An 18,137-nucleotide genomic window follows, 5' to 3' on the forward strand; every position below is an offset into this window, starting at 1 on the left:
TTGTTGTACAATATCAGGTATTATGAAATGTTTTCTCAGTTTTATAATGAGAAACGAAGAAGCTGTCCAAAGTCATTTGGCAACTACCCGCTGATTTATGATTCAGGGCTTTTTTACTTGGTTCTCTAGTTGCTCACCTTCTACCACTGAGTGGATACCTCTTCTTTCTGACCTTCCACTTGGTGGGGCATTATTGAGATTACTTGGTAATGTAGCTCTGATCTCAGACATCCCTGAATTCAAACATTGGTTCTGTCCTTCCTTAGCTGCAATAGTTAAATATATTTGTGTGATTTTTAAAATGGAGTCAACTCTATTTTTTTAAAAAAGGATTCATATAAGATAATACAAACTGCCTAGGCCTACACTTGGCACTTGGTAGGTACTCAAAAAATATCAGATGCTATTCCATGTAGACCTCAGTTGTCCACTTTGCACTGAGCTGTCTTAAGGGCTGACTGATTCTTAATTTCTACAATAACGTATTCTTCTAAAAATACAGTTCATTTCTTTTTAATATGTTGCATTCATCTAAGCATTTCTGTAGGCTGCAAAATGTTAATAAAATTCTTGGTTTTGACATATTTCTAGCTATCATTTGGAATCAGATTATTGTATGAACTACTACAGAGCTTTGCGTAGGAATTTGATTTATTTGTCTTATACCTTAAAGGAAATAAACTTGGTATTAGGCTTCTGCTTAAGTTAGCTGAATTAATTCTGCTTTAATTCAAGTTCATCTCTGCAGTGGAAAATGACGGGTATTATTGAGTTCTGTTACACATTTAATAAGAAATATACACTTCTCATCCTTGCAGGAGCAATTTAATACACTGCAGAGCCTGTCAAAATTCAATTCAAGGTTGAATGACTAATGCATAAAAGTCAATTCCATATCCTATCATAGATAAAGCCAGTTATTTCTTTTTATCAACTAGATGGGGGATGCTATTTGGATCTTGGGTAGCAAAGGTTTGAATTTTTGGGCTCTGCAAAGTTATGGAGAGATGTGAGAGAAGATGTAAACATGTGAAAAAGTAGAGATTTCAGGAGTAGAGACTGCCTAAGGAAATGAATCAACAGAATTGGACTTGGTCATTTTGTTCTTTTCGCAGGTTCAATTTTCATATCCTTGAATTAAGGGGCAAATGGCATAAAACCAAGAGCTGCTGGGATAAGGGAAGCTTAAGGTTCTTATTTTCCATCTGTGCAGCTATAACCTCAACTTAAATGTGTGCATGCAAGTGCATGGATGTGTGCTTGTGTATGTACACATTTGTGTGAAGGCACAGCACAAGCAGAGGTCTTGGGACTGGAGGCAACATTCATTCATTCAATTATTTACTGAGCCCATTCCAGATCTTTCAGGATGCTAAGGGTATAGGAATGAAGGAATATAAAAACCTTATTCTGGAGCTTTGTGGAAGAAAAAAGACAGTAAATAGTAAACATGGTATGCATTTATATTGCATGTCAGAGATGCTGGTCAATGCTACAGAGAAAAATAAAACAGGTGTAGAGGAAAAGAAGCATTTATTACTGAGCAGAAGAAAATGAAGCAAGCCAGTTATTTAGGAAAAAAATATTTCAAGCAGAAAGAACAGTAATTACAGAGCCCCTGAGGCTGAGCATGCTGTCATGTTGGGGGAACACCAAGGAGTCGGGGTGGTTAGAACTGAGTGTGAGATGAGAGGAGAGGAATAGCAGAGGTCCAGTTCCTGTTAGTGCTTGCAGGTGATTGGAAGGACTTTTGCCTTGTTCTTGGTCAGATGGGAGCCATTGGAATGTTTGCAGAAGGGACATGATCTGACTGCCATTTATTCCTTCAGCTACTGTATTGAAAACAGGAGCAGGAGGAAGCAGGGAGTCTAATTAAAAGAGCAATGTGGCAGTTGGGTGATGCTAGTTGATAACTCCACTATTGAGGTATGGCCATGGGGATGAGGGATTGATGCAGGTGGAGGGCAGAGTAACTGAGGAGCTCAGGCACTGAGTCCGGGATCTGCAGGATCATCTAAACGTCTGGGGCTAGCTGATGCCTATTGAGAAGACAGGCTGTGTATGATCCAAGGGTACACTGCTCCTAAATCCCAATGCCTGTGTCATTGTGCCTATAGAAGCCATCAGGGACAGTAGCTGAGAGAGACCAGAGCAGGCTGATGGGAATCTTTCTTTTGGTGATTTGTATCTGTACTTCTTCTCACTAACCATAAATGGGCCAGATAATTCTGAGACCCAAAACTAATACAATGTCTATACATTTATTAAGAGATGACCCCTCCTCTCAACATTCTTCATCCCCTCCCTTAGGCATTCCACTGATTAAATACATTTCTAATTCATTTTCAGTTTTTTTTGTTTATTTTTGGTAGGAACTTTACATTTTGAATAGAGAAAGACAGCCTTATGAAGGCACATAATTATAAGATCTTTAAGAACATGTCTTTTTAAAGTTTTGTATCATATAAACTTAAACCAGGTGTGGTGGCACACAGTTGTAATCCTTCTGACTTGGGAGGCTGAGGCAGGAGGATTGCAAGTTTGAGGCCAGCTTCAGCAACCTAGTGAGGCTTTAAGCAATTTAGTGAGACCCTTGTCTCAAAAGGAAAAATAAAATGGACTGGAGATGTAGCTCTGTGGTAGTATCCTGAGTTCAGTCACTAATACCAAAAAAAGAAACAATAACAATCTTATAAATGTAAGCTAGTGGTTCTTTCATCAGTCAGTAGGTCAATACATTTAATTCATTTTTTCCAATATGGAGAACATTATATAGAAGTTGGAAGAGCTGCAATGGGAACCCCAATTTTTTTTCTCATTGTGCAACTCACAATATCATTCTGGCACATGCAGAGAAACAATTTTTAAGTTTTTACTATTATTATAGTAATTGTACATATTTATGTGGTACAATGTGACATTGCAACACATCTATACAATGTATAGAGCAGATTGTGTAATTAGCATATCCATCACCTCAGATGCTTATCAGTTCTTTGTACTGAAACATACAAAATCTTCTGGTTTGAAATATTCAATTAATTGCAGAACAATTTCTAAACTAGCCATCATATAGTTACCTAGCCAACTTTTTAGTAGAGGTGGGAACAGATTATAGGCTTCATCACGGAGGCCTTCTTAGATGCATGTTGAGATTTTGTCATAGGTGAGACTTTACCTTGGAGGTAAGGAGGGAGAGGAAGTTCCAGAAGAGAGAATGACATGAGTGCCATGCAAGAGAAAAAGGCAGCATGTTTGGGGTGGAAGAAGGACAGAAGGGAAGTATTAGAAATTAAGATGTGGGTTTTCACTGCTGCATTGGGGATTTGAGATAAGTGATGGATGCTGGATCAATAGTGTGTTACAAAAATAAAAAGTATTGTAGCAGCTTGGTGTGGCCTGAGCAGGTGTGGTCTAGCACCATATTTGTGAAATAGGAAAGGTGTAAAATGCAATGTGACCCCAGGATAAGTTAGAAGACTTGATGTGAAATGGGACAGCCTTGATGTGTGACAGGACAGAGCATGGTGCCATTAATGGGAGGGTAAGAAGGTTGGGAATATGTAAGTGAAGAAAAATGTTATCAAAGAGGGCAAGGATTGAAAGGCAGAGTAAAATCTAAGCCTTGCTTTCACCAGGGGCTCCCCTGACCTTATGACAAGTCATTTATGTCATTGGAATCTATGTTCAGAATCATCTAGAAACTATCCTCTTATCACCTCTACCAGCTGGTCCCAGCCATACCCTTGTATCTGGTTTATATCAATAGTTTTAATGTCTATTTTCTCTACCTGGGCAGTAGCGTATTTTGAACCAGAAGTTTTTGTGTGTGTGGAGAACTGTGTGAATTGCATGATGCTTGCTCACTAGATGCTAGTAGCACATCTCTTTGTTCCCATCAAAATCTGTGCAAACCTCACCAGATGTTGATAAATGTTGTACAATTGGTGGGTATGTGTGTGGGGGTGTGGGCAGGTGGGGAGCTGAATAACTCCCCATTGAAACCAGTGAACCAGAGTGATTCTGTTAAAATAGAAGTTGTCAAGTTGCTCCATGGCTTAAATCTATCATTACATTTTCATCTTATCTAGAGAAAGTTTCTACAATGGCCTCTAAGGCCTTGCTGGCGTAGTTTACCTTTCCAGTTGGGTATCTTGTTTCACTTGGTCTTGCTGCCTGCTTCCTTCTTTGCTGTCCCTCCCCCATCCTAGGCACACCCTCTCTGATGGATTTTCCCCTTGCCCTTTTCTTTGTCTGGAACACTCTTCTCACACTTTTTCAGGTATGTTCAGTTACTTCCTTTAGTTTTTCATGCAGAGGTCACCTCAGGGAGACCTTTTCTGAGAACAGTTCTTATTTAGAATTGCACCCTTCCCCTGCATTTTATTCACACATATACCAAACCTAACTTAAACTGAATTTCTAAATATTTTGTAATACCCAGTTTCCTTAGAATGTAAGCTCTCTAAGGCAGGATTTTCATTGTTTTTTGTCATCTCCAGCACCTGGAACATTATCTGTTTAATAGATGCTTGCTGAATGAATGAATGACTGAAGAGTGGCCATGACAGGAACAAAGGGAAGCCTAGAGAGACGCAGCTGTTCCATGGACACTCTGAATGTTCAGAATCGGGGTCTTCTCTTACAGCTGCCCTCTCCTGCCCCCTGCTTCAGAGACCACCTTTGAAATTATATGTATTAAGCCGTACCAGCCTGCAAACACCCATACTGGAGCACTTTCCAAACTCAACAAATGCCAGTTGGAGACAAAAGAACTTCTAATGGAGACAAAGTCCATTTGCTAAACAAACCATTAGTTTGGAGGCAGAAGCTGCACATGTGATGAATCTACTAATTTACAGATAATTATTGGACATTAGTTAATTGCTAGACAATGCCATGTTCCAGGAAACACGGGGAGCCTCCATTACTAAAGAAAGATTGGGTATCTAAGCCCTTAATATGCAGGGCTTATATTTCAGAGTGAATAAGTGGGTTCTACTTCATTCTAGGGTCTCATGGCTACTTCCAGAATTATCAATTTCCATTGTAAAAGAGAAGCTATACATTCATGCTGAATATTTAAATGGAACCAAAATATGAACAATTAGAATTCACAAATAAACTATACACACTTCAAATTGTCACAAGCAGGATCTTACTGTTTAATGTCAAAATATAAATGCAACATTTATGGAATTTTCACAACATAAACAAGTCTACTCAATTCTTGTTTAGTGGTTAGTTTTCTACTTTAATGTTAATAATTAGGTAGGCACTATTGATAGTAGGTTTTATTTTCTTAAACTATTATGCAGATAACGAAATCAATGCACCTATCTCTATCCTTACAAAATTTTGTATTATAAAAAGGATTCCTAACAGAAGACTTTCCAGGACAAAGAATATTTGTTTAAAAATATGACACTGCTCTATAGATAAGATGTGAGAGTACCTGTTTCCATTTACCTTTGCTAACCTTTTTTTTTGTTTGTTTGTTTGATAGGCTGATCTGTGCCAATCTGAAGGTTAAAAAGTTATGGATAATTTTTTAAAATTGAATTTTTAAAATTCTAAGTAAGGTTGGATATTTTATATTAATTCAAAAGCCAGTTGGATGGTGTGTGTGAGTGAAGGGGAGGCTAACCTGTCACTCAAGTTTTGCCCATCTTATGAAACTGGTTTGCTTTTTCTGATGGATACTTATTTCTGAATAGGACTTACTGTGATCAGTTAATCCTTTCCCAGTGGATTATAACTCTGTAATGAAAGGTCAATAGTATTTAGCCATTCCTGTATCTATCCCACAGTTTGGTTGATGGTTGACTTTAATATATGTGGAGGTTGTGATAAACTGACGAGAAGTGCTTGAGATAATGGAGCTAATGGACAAAGTGGCAAAATGTTAGATAAAATGTTAAAACTTAGAAAAATTAACAAAGGAAATGAACCAGTTTTAAGAGAGTTTGGAGCTGGTAGAAACAATTTGCTAAAAAATCAATATGAATAAACATATCTACAGTTTTAATGCTGTATCACATTTTTACTATAAAAGTCAATAAAATATTTAAAAATATTCTTATTTGAGATCTGTTCTGGTTATTTAGCACTGTTGATTTTCTCTGTAAAGCATTGTTAGCTCATTACTTTAGAAAAATACTCAGGAGTCCATATTTATGTTTTTTTAGAGCAGCATTTTAATTTTATGAAGTAAGGAAAAGTATAAAAACTATGTAGAAAATGTAAAAATAGAAATTATGTACTAGGTTCAATTTGGGAAAATGTTTTTAAGAAATAAAAATTCATACAAACAATATTTGGACTACTTGGTCAAATGTTAGAGTCTGTAAACAAGTAAGGGTGGCGCCTGGCATTTTGCCAGGGGGAGTGGTTTGTGAGGTAGTGCCAGCGAGCCATTAAGTGTGGAGATTTCTTATTGGTTGACTGCTGTATCTAGTTTATGTTAATTAAGATAAGCTGTGTGGAATGTATAAATACCCCTCCGGTTCTACAATAAATGGCTGTCACTCCTGCTGTATTAATCTACACAAGTTGCTCGTCACCTCCCGGTTATTTTGCCCAGCCAGCCGGACTGTGGCAGTCAGACTAAATGCCTCTAGGGGTTTTGTGTATTTTAAGTCTATCTAGTGCGTGGTGCACAGCTAAACAGATATTAAAGTCTCCTTTTCAAGCAAAGTAAAACTTGAAGTACTGCCTACATCATTTAAACAGATATGTGTATTTCATTTTTATCTTTATCTTAAAAGGAACTGAAAGACATCATGCCAATAATTATAAATTCATGACCACCCTAATTTTGTGATTTTAAAGTATAAATTTGGGAAGGCTGGAGATGAATAGAAAAGAGCCCCCTTTACAAATGTATAGTTCTAAAAGAAAGCTGCCTCAAAATCAATACAACTACTATGTATAACTATAATGTTCTAATAAAATGAGAAAAAATTGCACTAGCCATTTGATGCTCCACTATCTTAAGTGCTTATTTAAGGTGTTGTAGGAAAAAGCAAACAGAACCAGGCAATATCTATGAGAACACCTGAGGCAGGTGGAACAATGAAATAAGCATTGGTCAAGAGAATACATTTCAGCAGGTCCCATTATTTTCTGGCAAGAACCCAGGTCCTTAGGCACATCAGGCAAGTGCTCTACCACTGAGCTACATCCACAGCCCTTGACAATGATTCCTTTGAATGAAAGGAAAACAATGACAAGTGCAAAGCTATAGACACATAACTGCTTTGGGTTGAAGGTGAAATCTGATGTTGCTGCACAAGAACCTGCTTGATAGACAAGACTCTCAAGTTTGATTTGTCTGCAGTAAATCCAAGTTTGTATTCTTTCCTAGATCAGAGTGCATTCTGTTTTATGGGCTTGAAAAAAACAGTAATTTTCTTTTAAAAACCAAACCATCTTTTCCCCCCAAAATATAGAAAGTATGAACGAAAAAGATGTATAAGAAAAGCTTTAGTGTTGTGTCCAGAGCATGATTCTGATTATTATAGCTCAGTGTTCTTTCTGCTCTCGCTGTAAGTGGCTTTATTTAGGGATTATTTCCACTTCCAGGATATCTCTACTAGTCTTCCCTGTTTGTTCTCTGGTAGCTGACATCACCTTTTGTCCAGGGCTCCAGAACCTCCAGATCTCTCAGATCCCTTTATCATGTTTTTCTTCTCCTTCCCTGGCCTCTGTGGGCCTTTGCTTCCAGTGGCCCCTGACTGAGATGAGACTCTTGCTTGCATTTGAGCTACTGGAAGTGCTTCCTGCTGCCTGTAGCTTTCACTTATTGTGCGCACACAACTCAAAGTTAGGATCCCTTTAGGGTGTCCCCAACCTGAGAAATTGTGGAAGTCCAGCTCCCCTTTTCCAGATGAGATAATTTTGAGGTGTAACTTACATTCCAGAGTTGCCTGAGCACCTGTCTAAGGTGGGTGGGAGTGCGGCTTTTCCACTCTTTCCTGTTTTGTCTCCCCAGTTCTCTTCCTGGTTTCTTCTTGGGGTGGTGTGTGTGTGTGTGTGTGTGTGTGTGTGTGTGTGTTTGTGTTTATTTCCTTATAAAATCACCAGCTTGGAAATCTCCTTTTCATGGTATATTATGAGGAACCTGATTTAAAAGAGCTAGTTTATGCATACTATCAAACTTAATTTTCCCTACTTGCCCTTTTTAGACTTATTATGTCATTGAACAATAGGCACTATATCTGAATAACTGGGAACGACAATTTCAGCTTGCTTCTTTGTGATCTCATTTGGTATATTACCGGAAACCCATGAAATGGGACACACAAGTTAATGGGACTCTTCCCATTCTCAGGAAACAGGCCCAAATGACTCACTCAAGCTCATGGACCAAGCCAGGCCCATAAATTGGGTGCCCTTTTTGCCACTATGAATTCCCTCAAGTTAGAACTGTTTTCTCCCAGATCTTGAGGTACTGAGAGAAAGCAAGGCCTCTTTTAGCTTCTAGACCTGAACTGGCCAAAATTGAGCTCTTCACCCTATGTGGTTGTTTAAATTAATTAAAACTAAATGAAGTTAAAAATTGAGCCCCTCATTGTGGTAGCCATGTTTCAGTAAATAACCCACAGCCCCATGGGCAGTTCTTTGGACAATGCTGTCCTAGACCTTTTTTTTTTTTTTTTTTTTTTAGAGAGAATTTTTTAATATTTATTTTTTTTAGTTATCGGCAGACACAACATCTTTGTTTGTACGTGGTGCTGAGAATCGAACCCGGGCCGCACGCATGCCAGGCGAGCGCGCTACCACTTGAGCCACATCCCCAGCCCCTGTCCTAGACCTTTTAATCCTCAAAATCTTTAATCTCTTTGTTCTCAGGTGATGGTTTTCATTTATATTTGCCTTTCCTCCTCTTCATGGTTTTATCTATGCATTTGTCTAACTTGACATGGTTTTCTGTTTTCAAACAATGTTGGGACCAACACCAGAGCCACCATTGCTCTTGAACTTGGTCTTGAATTTCCATAAAACACATACTTAGATGGGTTTTAAGTAAAAGAGAAAGGGAGTGACTTCAAATGCACATGTAATTAAGAAATGAACTTTCATAAGGATCCAGTTTTCCCTCTTTGAAATACTAGTGGAATAATTTCTACTCTTGCCTAGCATAATGATGTTGGTGGAATTATGAAAATGAGAACAATGAGAATGAATTGGAACAGTTCTAAAATGTATCTTTGAGTGTATTAATGCAGGCACAATAAAAGCCCGTGAGATCATTATTTGATTTTAATTACATGGTATCTGTTAACAGACTGTCAATTCCTGCAAATTGGAGAATATAATTTAAGTGATCAGAAATAAGAGATTTAGAAAAATAATAAAATTCCTGATTTTTAAACTTTCATTATGCATTATCAACCAAGGCAGCCAATTTTTCTTTTGAAGTGGAAAGACAAAACAAACAAAGCAGTAGCAAAGAAGGGAAGTGACAAAACTCATGGGGCTCCATGGGAGGCCGGAGGCCAGAGCTTTCTGTGGGAATCTGGAGGCTGCTGGATGCCATAGGCTGAAAATATTTTATGAGGAAATGGAAGAATTAGAGAATCTGCAAGTCTCTCCATTTCCTGTGGCAGGTATTTTTGGTAATGGGATTAAACCTAGGAACTAGTATTTTAGACATTTAAGGCTAGAATGAAAATAAGTTGTTTAGATAATTTAAATAGAAATTCTTCCTCTTATCTCAAGCATTTTTAAAGTAAAGATGCACTTAAATTTAGCATAGAACGATGAAATAGAAAATATTAAATGTTGTGAAAAAAGGATTTAATCATTTTCCAGAAATCCCACAATACCCCACCCCCAAATTTCCAACAGATTATTTCAACTATTGTGATAGTCATCTTTTGGGCTAAATTATTTTTCTTAAGGCTTGACAAATATTGCACAATAAGTCACAAAAAGCTCAAATGAATAAGAGTAATTGAAATCACATTTCACAGTTGAGTGTAATGCTGAGTAATGAGAACAACAAAGAAAAATAAGATGAAAAATTTCATGTTTTGTTTACTTTCTAATTTTAATGAGATGGACTGATTTAATTTAACAAGTGGGATGGAAGAAAAGCCCTTACTCCACCTAAGTTGGAGAACTAAAAATTACTAGAGACAACCGATTTGTGTCTTAAAGTAAGATCTAGACCTCTCTATATAAAGGGAAGATGCTTGGAAATTATATTATTAAAGAGAAAGGGCACTATTAAGCAAAGAATAGCTCTGTATACTGAAGGGAATGGGAACTAAATTGTTTGGCATGAGAAGGCAGAGATGGGGGAAGAAGGAAGAAGGAATAATTTACTTCTGAAGATTTAAGAGGTAGAAAAAGATACCTGTGAGTCATGTGGGGGACATGGAGAAGTAGTAGATGGTAGTCAGAAAAGTGTAGGACATGTAGATATTAGTTATATAATGTTACAAATTTCCCCAAATTTAATGAAGTCATTTTAAACATAAAATAATCATTTACTGTGTTCATAGATTCTGAGGCAGGTTTGGTCAAACAGTTCTCATATGTCTCTCATGCAGTTGCCTGGGGCTGTATCATCTGAACATTTGATTGGGTGGAAGGACCACTAACATAGCTGGTACCTTAGACCTGGCTGTTGACTGGAGGCCATAGTTGTTCTCCATGTGGGCCATGCCATGGAGTTGCTTGAGTGTGCACATGGTAGCAGCTGTCTTTCCCCAGAGTGCCATCCAAGAGGCCAAGCTAAAAGATACAATTCATTTTACCACCTAGCCTCAGAAGGAGCATACGAGATCACTTCCACTGTATACTATTGATCACCCAGAGTCAATTCCCATTCTGTGTGGGAGGGGACAACACACGAGGATATGAGTGCCAGGAACTGGGAATCATTAGGGGTCATCTTGTAGGCTGGCCACCACAGGAGGAGACGACAGATATTTAATAGGGCGTAAAATAATTTTACATTCTAATTTGCCATGTAACTGTTCTCTAAACTCTGCACCCAAGTTTTGGTAAGTCTAAAATACTCACTAGTGGTTTGTGGGGTTGGATTTGCTTTTGAGGGCTATTTTAAGCGGGCTTGAGATAACAGTGAGCACCACAGTTTTAGATGTTTCCATATGTACATATTTTGTCATTTTCCCCTATAAGAAGCAGGGATACTGAGTTATATTTATAAGAATTTCTATAAAAGCAGTGGGAGTATCAAAGTTTTCTTTTTCTATTCCTCTTATAAATCAAAATAGTCTCATTTTGTTGCCCAAGATTAAAGTTAGAACATCTATTTCTTTTCTTCTCCTGGGCAATGTATGCTTAAGGAGTTTTTAAAATCAGCTTAAGTCCAGAAAACCAGTGTGAGAAGTTCTTTCTAGCACCAGTTTTGACCTATTCACCTTCTCTGCGGGTCACACAAAACCCTTTCTTTTCATATAAGAATACAGCCACTTTCTTCTTTGGATTGTTGAGAAGAAACAAGACTCTTGAAGATATAGAAGAAGAAATGGGGAGGCCAGAGAGGAGATGTCTTATTTGACAGTCCTCTGGATAGTTGGAACTTCTGTTTCCAGAGACTTCATCTCATTTCATGGGGAAGACGATTAATTCTAGAGAATGAGCTATTTATGAAAAAGAAAATTAAAGGCACAGGAGGTAGAGGAATCAGGCCCTGTACCATTGTGAAAAGGGCTTAGGGTCTGTCGTTACTATTTCTGATTTAGTCTAAGATAATTGGAATAGTTACTATTTTTTATAATATACTTTGTGGCATGGGGCTTTGTGAATATTCTTTAACAAAACAGTTAATGTGAATCAATGAAATACTCAATAGCAATTCCCTTTGGAACCCATTTTGAAAGAGCTATTATTGTGACGGTTAGAGTATGCTAAGCACACAGACTATTATGCACTTGATTCTTTTTTTTTTTTTTTGCTGGGGAGAATTATTGCAGAGGTACCAGAACAGTTTGATTATCACAGGGAGACTTCATTTTCAGCTCTTTCAAGCTTCCTATTGAATTTCTTTGCCTTCATTTAAACATTAAGTTCTAAAATTAATTTACAATACAACAAGGGAAAAGACTCCTTGGTGTAAAGCAAAAAGCTACAAAAAAGTGAGAAATTTAGTTTCCTCAAAGACTTCAAATTAAATTTCAATTCAATTAACATTTATTGAATGTCTGCAGGGATCATGGCACTGTACTAGGTACTAGAATTGGAAATATGCAAAAGTTCAAGAGAGTTTCAAAGTTAATTTATTAATTTGGGTGGAGAAAAATCAGAATCATTTAAACTGCATTCTTTTTGAAGTCTCTATTTCCTTTGATAAATTTCTCAAAATAGTGTTGAATCTAATTGAGAACTCCCAGGGAATGGGGCAAGGAGAACAGAAACTATTTCTTGTGCCTTCATTTTGGAATGGAGGATTTTTTTTTCTTCAAGAAGTGGCTGAAATAATAGAAAAACTATTTTAAAAATTTAGTGAATGATAGTATTGTTTTCAGAAAGCCACAATACAGTTAAGAAGATACCTGAAATACATGGAATTTATCTTTTCAGATTTGGAACATATTTACCCTTAAGTACCATTCTAAAAATAGTGGAGTACACATTTATTTGCAATCACTAGGAACCAGGAACACTTTAGAGGGTATTTGCTAAGATTTAACCAAATCTGGAAAAATAGGATCACCTAAGTGCCTCCAGAGCCCTCCTCACCTGAGAATGTTTGTCATTCCTGCTGAAGTAAAAAATGGGATTAGAAATAGCAGAAGCAGGGGCTGGGGATGTGGCTCAAATGGTAGTGCGCTCGCCTGGCATGCGTGCGGCCCTGGTTCGATCCTCAGCACCACATACAAATAAAGATGTTGTGTCCGCCGAAAACTAAAAAATAAATATTAAACAATTCATTCTCTCTCTCTCTCTCTTAAAAAAAAAAAAAAAAAAAAAAAGAAATAGCAGAAGCAGTGAGTTCCTTTCTTTAGACAAATAACACACCTGGTCTGCTGTTGATAAAACAGTTGTCCATAGTAGACTCCCAAAGGCTAAAAAAAAAGTTTCTTTATCTACATTACATTCTTAGTTTGTCCTCTTTATCCTGAGGGATTCTTTAAAAAACAACACAAAAACTTCAATTTAATCAGTATGGTTTATTGAAAAGAGTTTCCCTCATTGTTCTGCATCAGCACTTGGACCTGTTTTGGATTCTGTTCTGTTTCCCAATGTGTCTGTCCTTGCATTCATCCCACTCTGCCCTAGTATTAACCTTTACATCACGACAGTATTTTCCAAGTTTGTTTTGAGTATTCTTGGGCTTTTTATTTCCCTACCAGTTTTAGAATCGGCTTGTCAAGATCAACAATGACAATAAAAACCCACTTGTATTTTAACTGGAGTCATTTTTAATCCATAGAGCATTGCCGCAGTCTGGCTGGGCACAAAATCACGAGCCACTCACAGCCTTGTAGATTCAAACAGCAATTCTTTATTCCTGAACTCTCACCGGCACTCTACATGCACATACTGGGAAAATCCACCTCCACCAGGCTCTGCATCCCAAATACTCTCTGAATCCCACGAGAACTCAACAGGAACTCAAGGAGCGGGGACCTGAGCCAGCAGGATCCACCCTAAACCCAGATCCGCCCTAATCCCTGAGCAAGGTCACCTTTCATGCAATGTCACTGCAAATGACCTGGGTCCAAGGAAAACCCATTTCCACAATGGAGAGTCCTCCCTCTAAGCAACATTGGGTAGGCTGACAAGGAAATTGCCATGCGTCATTCCTACTTGGCTATGGCTCTCAGCAGATCATTTTGAGGTGATCTGAAACTTGAATATAAAGTTTTCCAATCCACAACATGGTACATATTCCCACGTAAAAAAAGTAGATTCAGTTGGTCTCATGAATGTTCCAGGTAGAAGTCTCATAATTTTCATTAGATTTATTTCTAGTACTTGATATTTTATGTTATTACAAAAGGTATAATTTAAATATTTTCTATTTTTTTGGTTTCTAACTTATGGAAATATCAATGCTTTTTAGATATAGACTTTGAATCTAGAGATTTTTCTAAATTCACTTAGTCTATTATTTTACTTATAGACTCATGAGTTTTCTAGGCACAAAACTATGCTGTTTGCAAATAATGGTAGCAATATTTTCCCCTTACAATTCTTATGTCTTTCATTTCCTTGCACTACTGCATTAACTAGGATACAGAGTTCAAAATTGAACCAATGATGTGACAGTAAACATCTCTGCCTCATTCTTCATTTCACAGAGAATGATTTTAATATATACTATTAAATATGATGCTTTAAGGACTTTGTAGATAAGAAATTTTTTTATTATATTTGAGCAGTTAATAATTGTTGACAACTGCTTCATTTTTTTTTCTAGAATCATCTTTCCTTTGGCCTAAGATTGGGTCCTCTCATTCCCTGCGATAGCTCTGTAATACTTGCACAACATGCCTCTTGGTTTTCCATGTTGTCAAATATGTTGCTTAATCATCTCCATTGTATTTTTTTCTTTCTGGAGACATGTGGACTGCATTCCAGCTAGTGTTTTCTGGTATTTCCCCTTGCTGCAATGCTGGGAATTAAAGTAGCCTTTTTCTGGTTTTCACATGCTGTTTTTCTTTCTTTGGTTTTCCTCCTCCTTGCCTCCCCTGGTATGGTGACAGACTTAACCAGTTTCCTTTAGAAACCCAACCTCATGGGACATCAGGGAAGTCTATGGGAACCTCATTCAAAAAAAACGTGCATGCACTGAGGGACTTTCAGAAAGAAAGTTTGGGGGGAAAATGGGAAGAGACAGCTGCCATGCTTCAGTCCATGACAATAATGAGAGTGTTTTGATTAATACAGGATTCAACCATCACTATATTTGTATGTGTCTTCTGTACCACTCATGAAAATGGCGAAGGCACATTTCAAAAGGAAAATTCAAAACATAATTATGGGAAAATGACAAGATTTGTTAACTTTGAATGGGATTACTAAAGACCCCAATGACATTTTTGGTAAATAACAAATATTCATTCAACAAATAGTTAATATCTTCCATAGAGTAAGCACTATCCTAGATATTTGAAATGTAACAATGAATGAAATTGATACAAATTTTTGCCTGCCTTCATGGGAGAAGACAGATAATAAGCATAACAAATGAGTTAATTCCATAGAATAACAATGGTGATAAGAGATATAGACAGGATATGGGTACTTAAGAGTCTTGGGAAGGATGTAAATTTTAAGTAAAGTGGTCAGAGTAGACTTCAGTGTGAAGGTGATATTTTGAGCAAAGATTTGAAGAGGAGGCTGTAGGCTGAGAAAATGGCCACCACTGAGGTCTGAAGGTGTGGCATATGTGGCAAGTTCAAGGATAGAAGGGAGCCACTTTGAGGCTCAGTGGGTGAGAGAGAACATGAGGAGAGGTCAGAGAGGTCAGCTAAACACTATTTGGCCACATAGGCCACCATAAGTACTTGGGCTTTCACTCTGAATGAAATAAATTTTAGTAGATTTGGATGAGAGGAATGATGCTATCTGGCTTGTGTTTTGAGGGGACTGCTTCCAGTCGAAGAGACCACTGGAGTCAAGATTAGAAATTGGGAGGTCAGGTGAGAAGCTAGTGACGTTTCTGGCTGGTGATTCCAATAAAAATGGCAGCACTGCAGGTAGCCAGGCAGATGTTGAGAAGTGAGTTTACCATTGCTGGATAACACCCCAAAACTTAGTGGCCTAAAATAATTTATCGTGTATCGTAATTGTGTGGGTCTGCCATGTGGTTCCTCTGATTGATAGTTCTGGATTTAGATGGCTGTACTCCATTGGAAGGCTGCCTCCTGCACATGGATGATGATTAGTGCCCCTCCATTCAGCCTGTTATCTTTCTGTCCTAGACCGGCTCCTTATTTGGTGGCCTCAGGGCAGTATTCCAAGACAGGGAATGTGGATGCTGCAAAGCACCTGCCTCAAAGTCGCATAATATTACCTTTGCTACCTTTGTTTTCAAAATAAGTTACTAGGGAAGTCCAGATGTAAATATGGGGACCCCATATCTTAATGGGAGGAATGGTCAATTCACATTTCAAAGGAGCTTACAAACTAGAATAAGAGGAATTCTTACCCACATTTTCAATTCACCCCCCCCCCCATTAGTATGAGAATACAGATTGGATACAGATTTTTGGTTTCAGTAATTGGCAAGAAGAACTTTCTTTATCAACCAAGATGCAGACACCTGTAGGTAGATTGTGTTGGAAGAGAAAAGAAGGATTGAGGCAGGGAAGTGGAGGATAGGCTCATGGCACCAGCACTCATTATGAAGCTTAGTATTAAGTTAAAGGCTGAGAAGAGTCTCTTGCCCTCCACCAGCACTAGTCTTTGAAAGAGGGAAACCCAAGCAAGGAGCAAGTAGACATGGTTGGTACATATGGAAGAGGGGCAAAGAAGGTCTCTGTATTCTAAAAAGTGAACTCATTATATATAGAGATGGTTGCCCAGTGTGGACAGGAAGAGGTAAATAGGGCCACAGAAAGGTTCCAGGATGCATGGTTGCAAAGGTTTGTAGGACAAATCCAGGGATACAGTGATTCAGGAACTGACAAAACAGCTTTGGGAGGAATGGAGGGAAGCTCTTAATAACACTTGCTCCATTGTGCATCTAGCATCCTTAACAAAAAATACATAGACAGAATCACGATAGATTGAAAAAAGTTCCCCGTTGCCACACCAGGGATGAATCCTTAGCAAAGCTGCTTTGGATCTTATAAAAGTGGAATAAGACATGCAATTTAGTCAGTACTTGTCTGTCTTTTCTTTTTTTCTTGAGGAACTCTCGGAGGGGAATGTCTGAGCTACCTTCAGGCATAAAACCATGAATCACATTTAAGGGAAAGAATTTGTGTCTGTTCATGATGTGTAATAATTTTCTTAGGTTAGTGTCTGTGTGCAGGTGTGTAGATGCAGAGTCTGGGTGTATTTGTATGCACATCTATATGTGTGAATATTGGCATCTGCTTAGTTGACCTTTGTTTATGCCCAGGACTCAGATGGTGAGGAGGGAGGAAGAGGTTTCTCCTCAGGCTGGTCCACATTCTTGGCTACATTTTACAAGGAGGCTGCGAAAGTTGAAATACATCCTCTGGCTGGTTTGACAGGCTACCCAGAGGTAGAGGGATGAACTCTGTGACCTTTGAAAGTCCATTTTCATCTCAAGATTTTACATTCCAATTATGTCTGATGGACTATTTAAATAAATGATGGTTTTTCTATTAGGAAAGAAAATTGACTGGAATTCATTCTATTTGAGCTGCAAAAATTTGAAAGTAGGTCAACTCTTAATTATCCAGGGTAATAGGGAACATCTTGAATGGATTATCCCAAACCACAGGTAATTAACAAAATGTGCAAATTAGGCACTGATTCATAGCATTCATTAAAATTTACATTTAAACTACTACTTAAGCAGCAGACATTTGTAGATGAGCAAATCAACATGGTAAAAATAATTTTAAGGTGAATAGAGACATTTTGAATAAAATGTAGAATTGAAAATATTGCCTAAAGACTGGACAATCTGAAATATTTTGTACTCTAAAATTTAGCAAATTTACTTAGAAGTCCAGAGGAATTTGGCAGAGTCTATGATCTCATTTTTGAAAAGGCAAATGAGAGATCAACAGACATTTTTCATCCCTGGGAACCTCTCCAACTTGGTCCAGTGTTTGGACCCTGCCCTACCCTGCACGTTAGCGTTCAGCCCTGTGAGGCCATCTTTTTCTCTGCCCATGCCTCTGAGAGAGCTGGCAGCAGCACAAAGACAAGGGTGAGTGGGTAAGCAAGGAGAGACTCGAGCATGAATAATAACAAGACCCTCATCAAGCAATTATGGAAACCAAAATTTCAATGCCAGTCCTGTATTATCCTTAATTTTTCAAAAAAGCCTCTGGCTAGAAAGTATTTTTGTGTGTGTGTGTGTGTGCGCCAGATTTTGTTATATTATCTTTTGTTACTATGCGTTATTTTGACAAATAATTTTATATTAAAACTTCTGTTTTGATGACAATTTATAGATGACAATATATAGATGTGTTTTATTGATGATGATCATTTTTTGTTGTGTGCCC

This window comes from Callospermophilus lateralis, chromosome 3 (assembly GCF_048772815.1).
Source record: "Callospermophilus lateralis isolate mCalLat2 chromosome 3, mCalLat2.hap1, whole genome shotgun sequence".
Taxonomy (NCBI): domain Eukaryota; kingdom Metazoa; phylum Chordata; class Mammalia; order Rodentia; family Sciuridae; genus Callospermophilus; species Callospermophilus lateralis.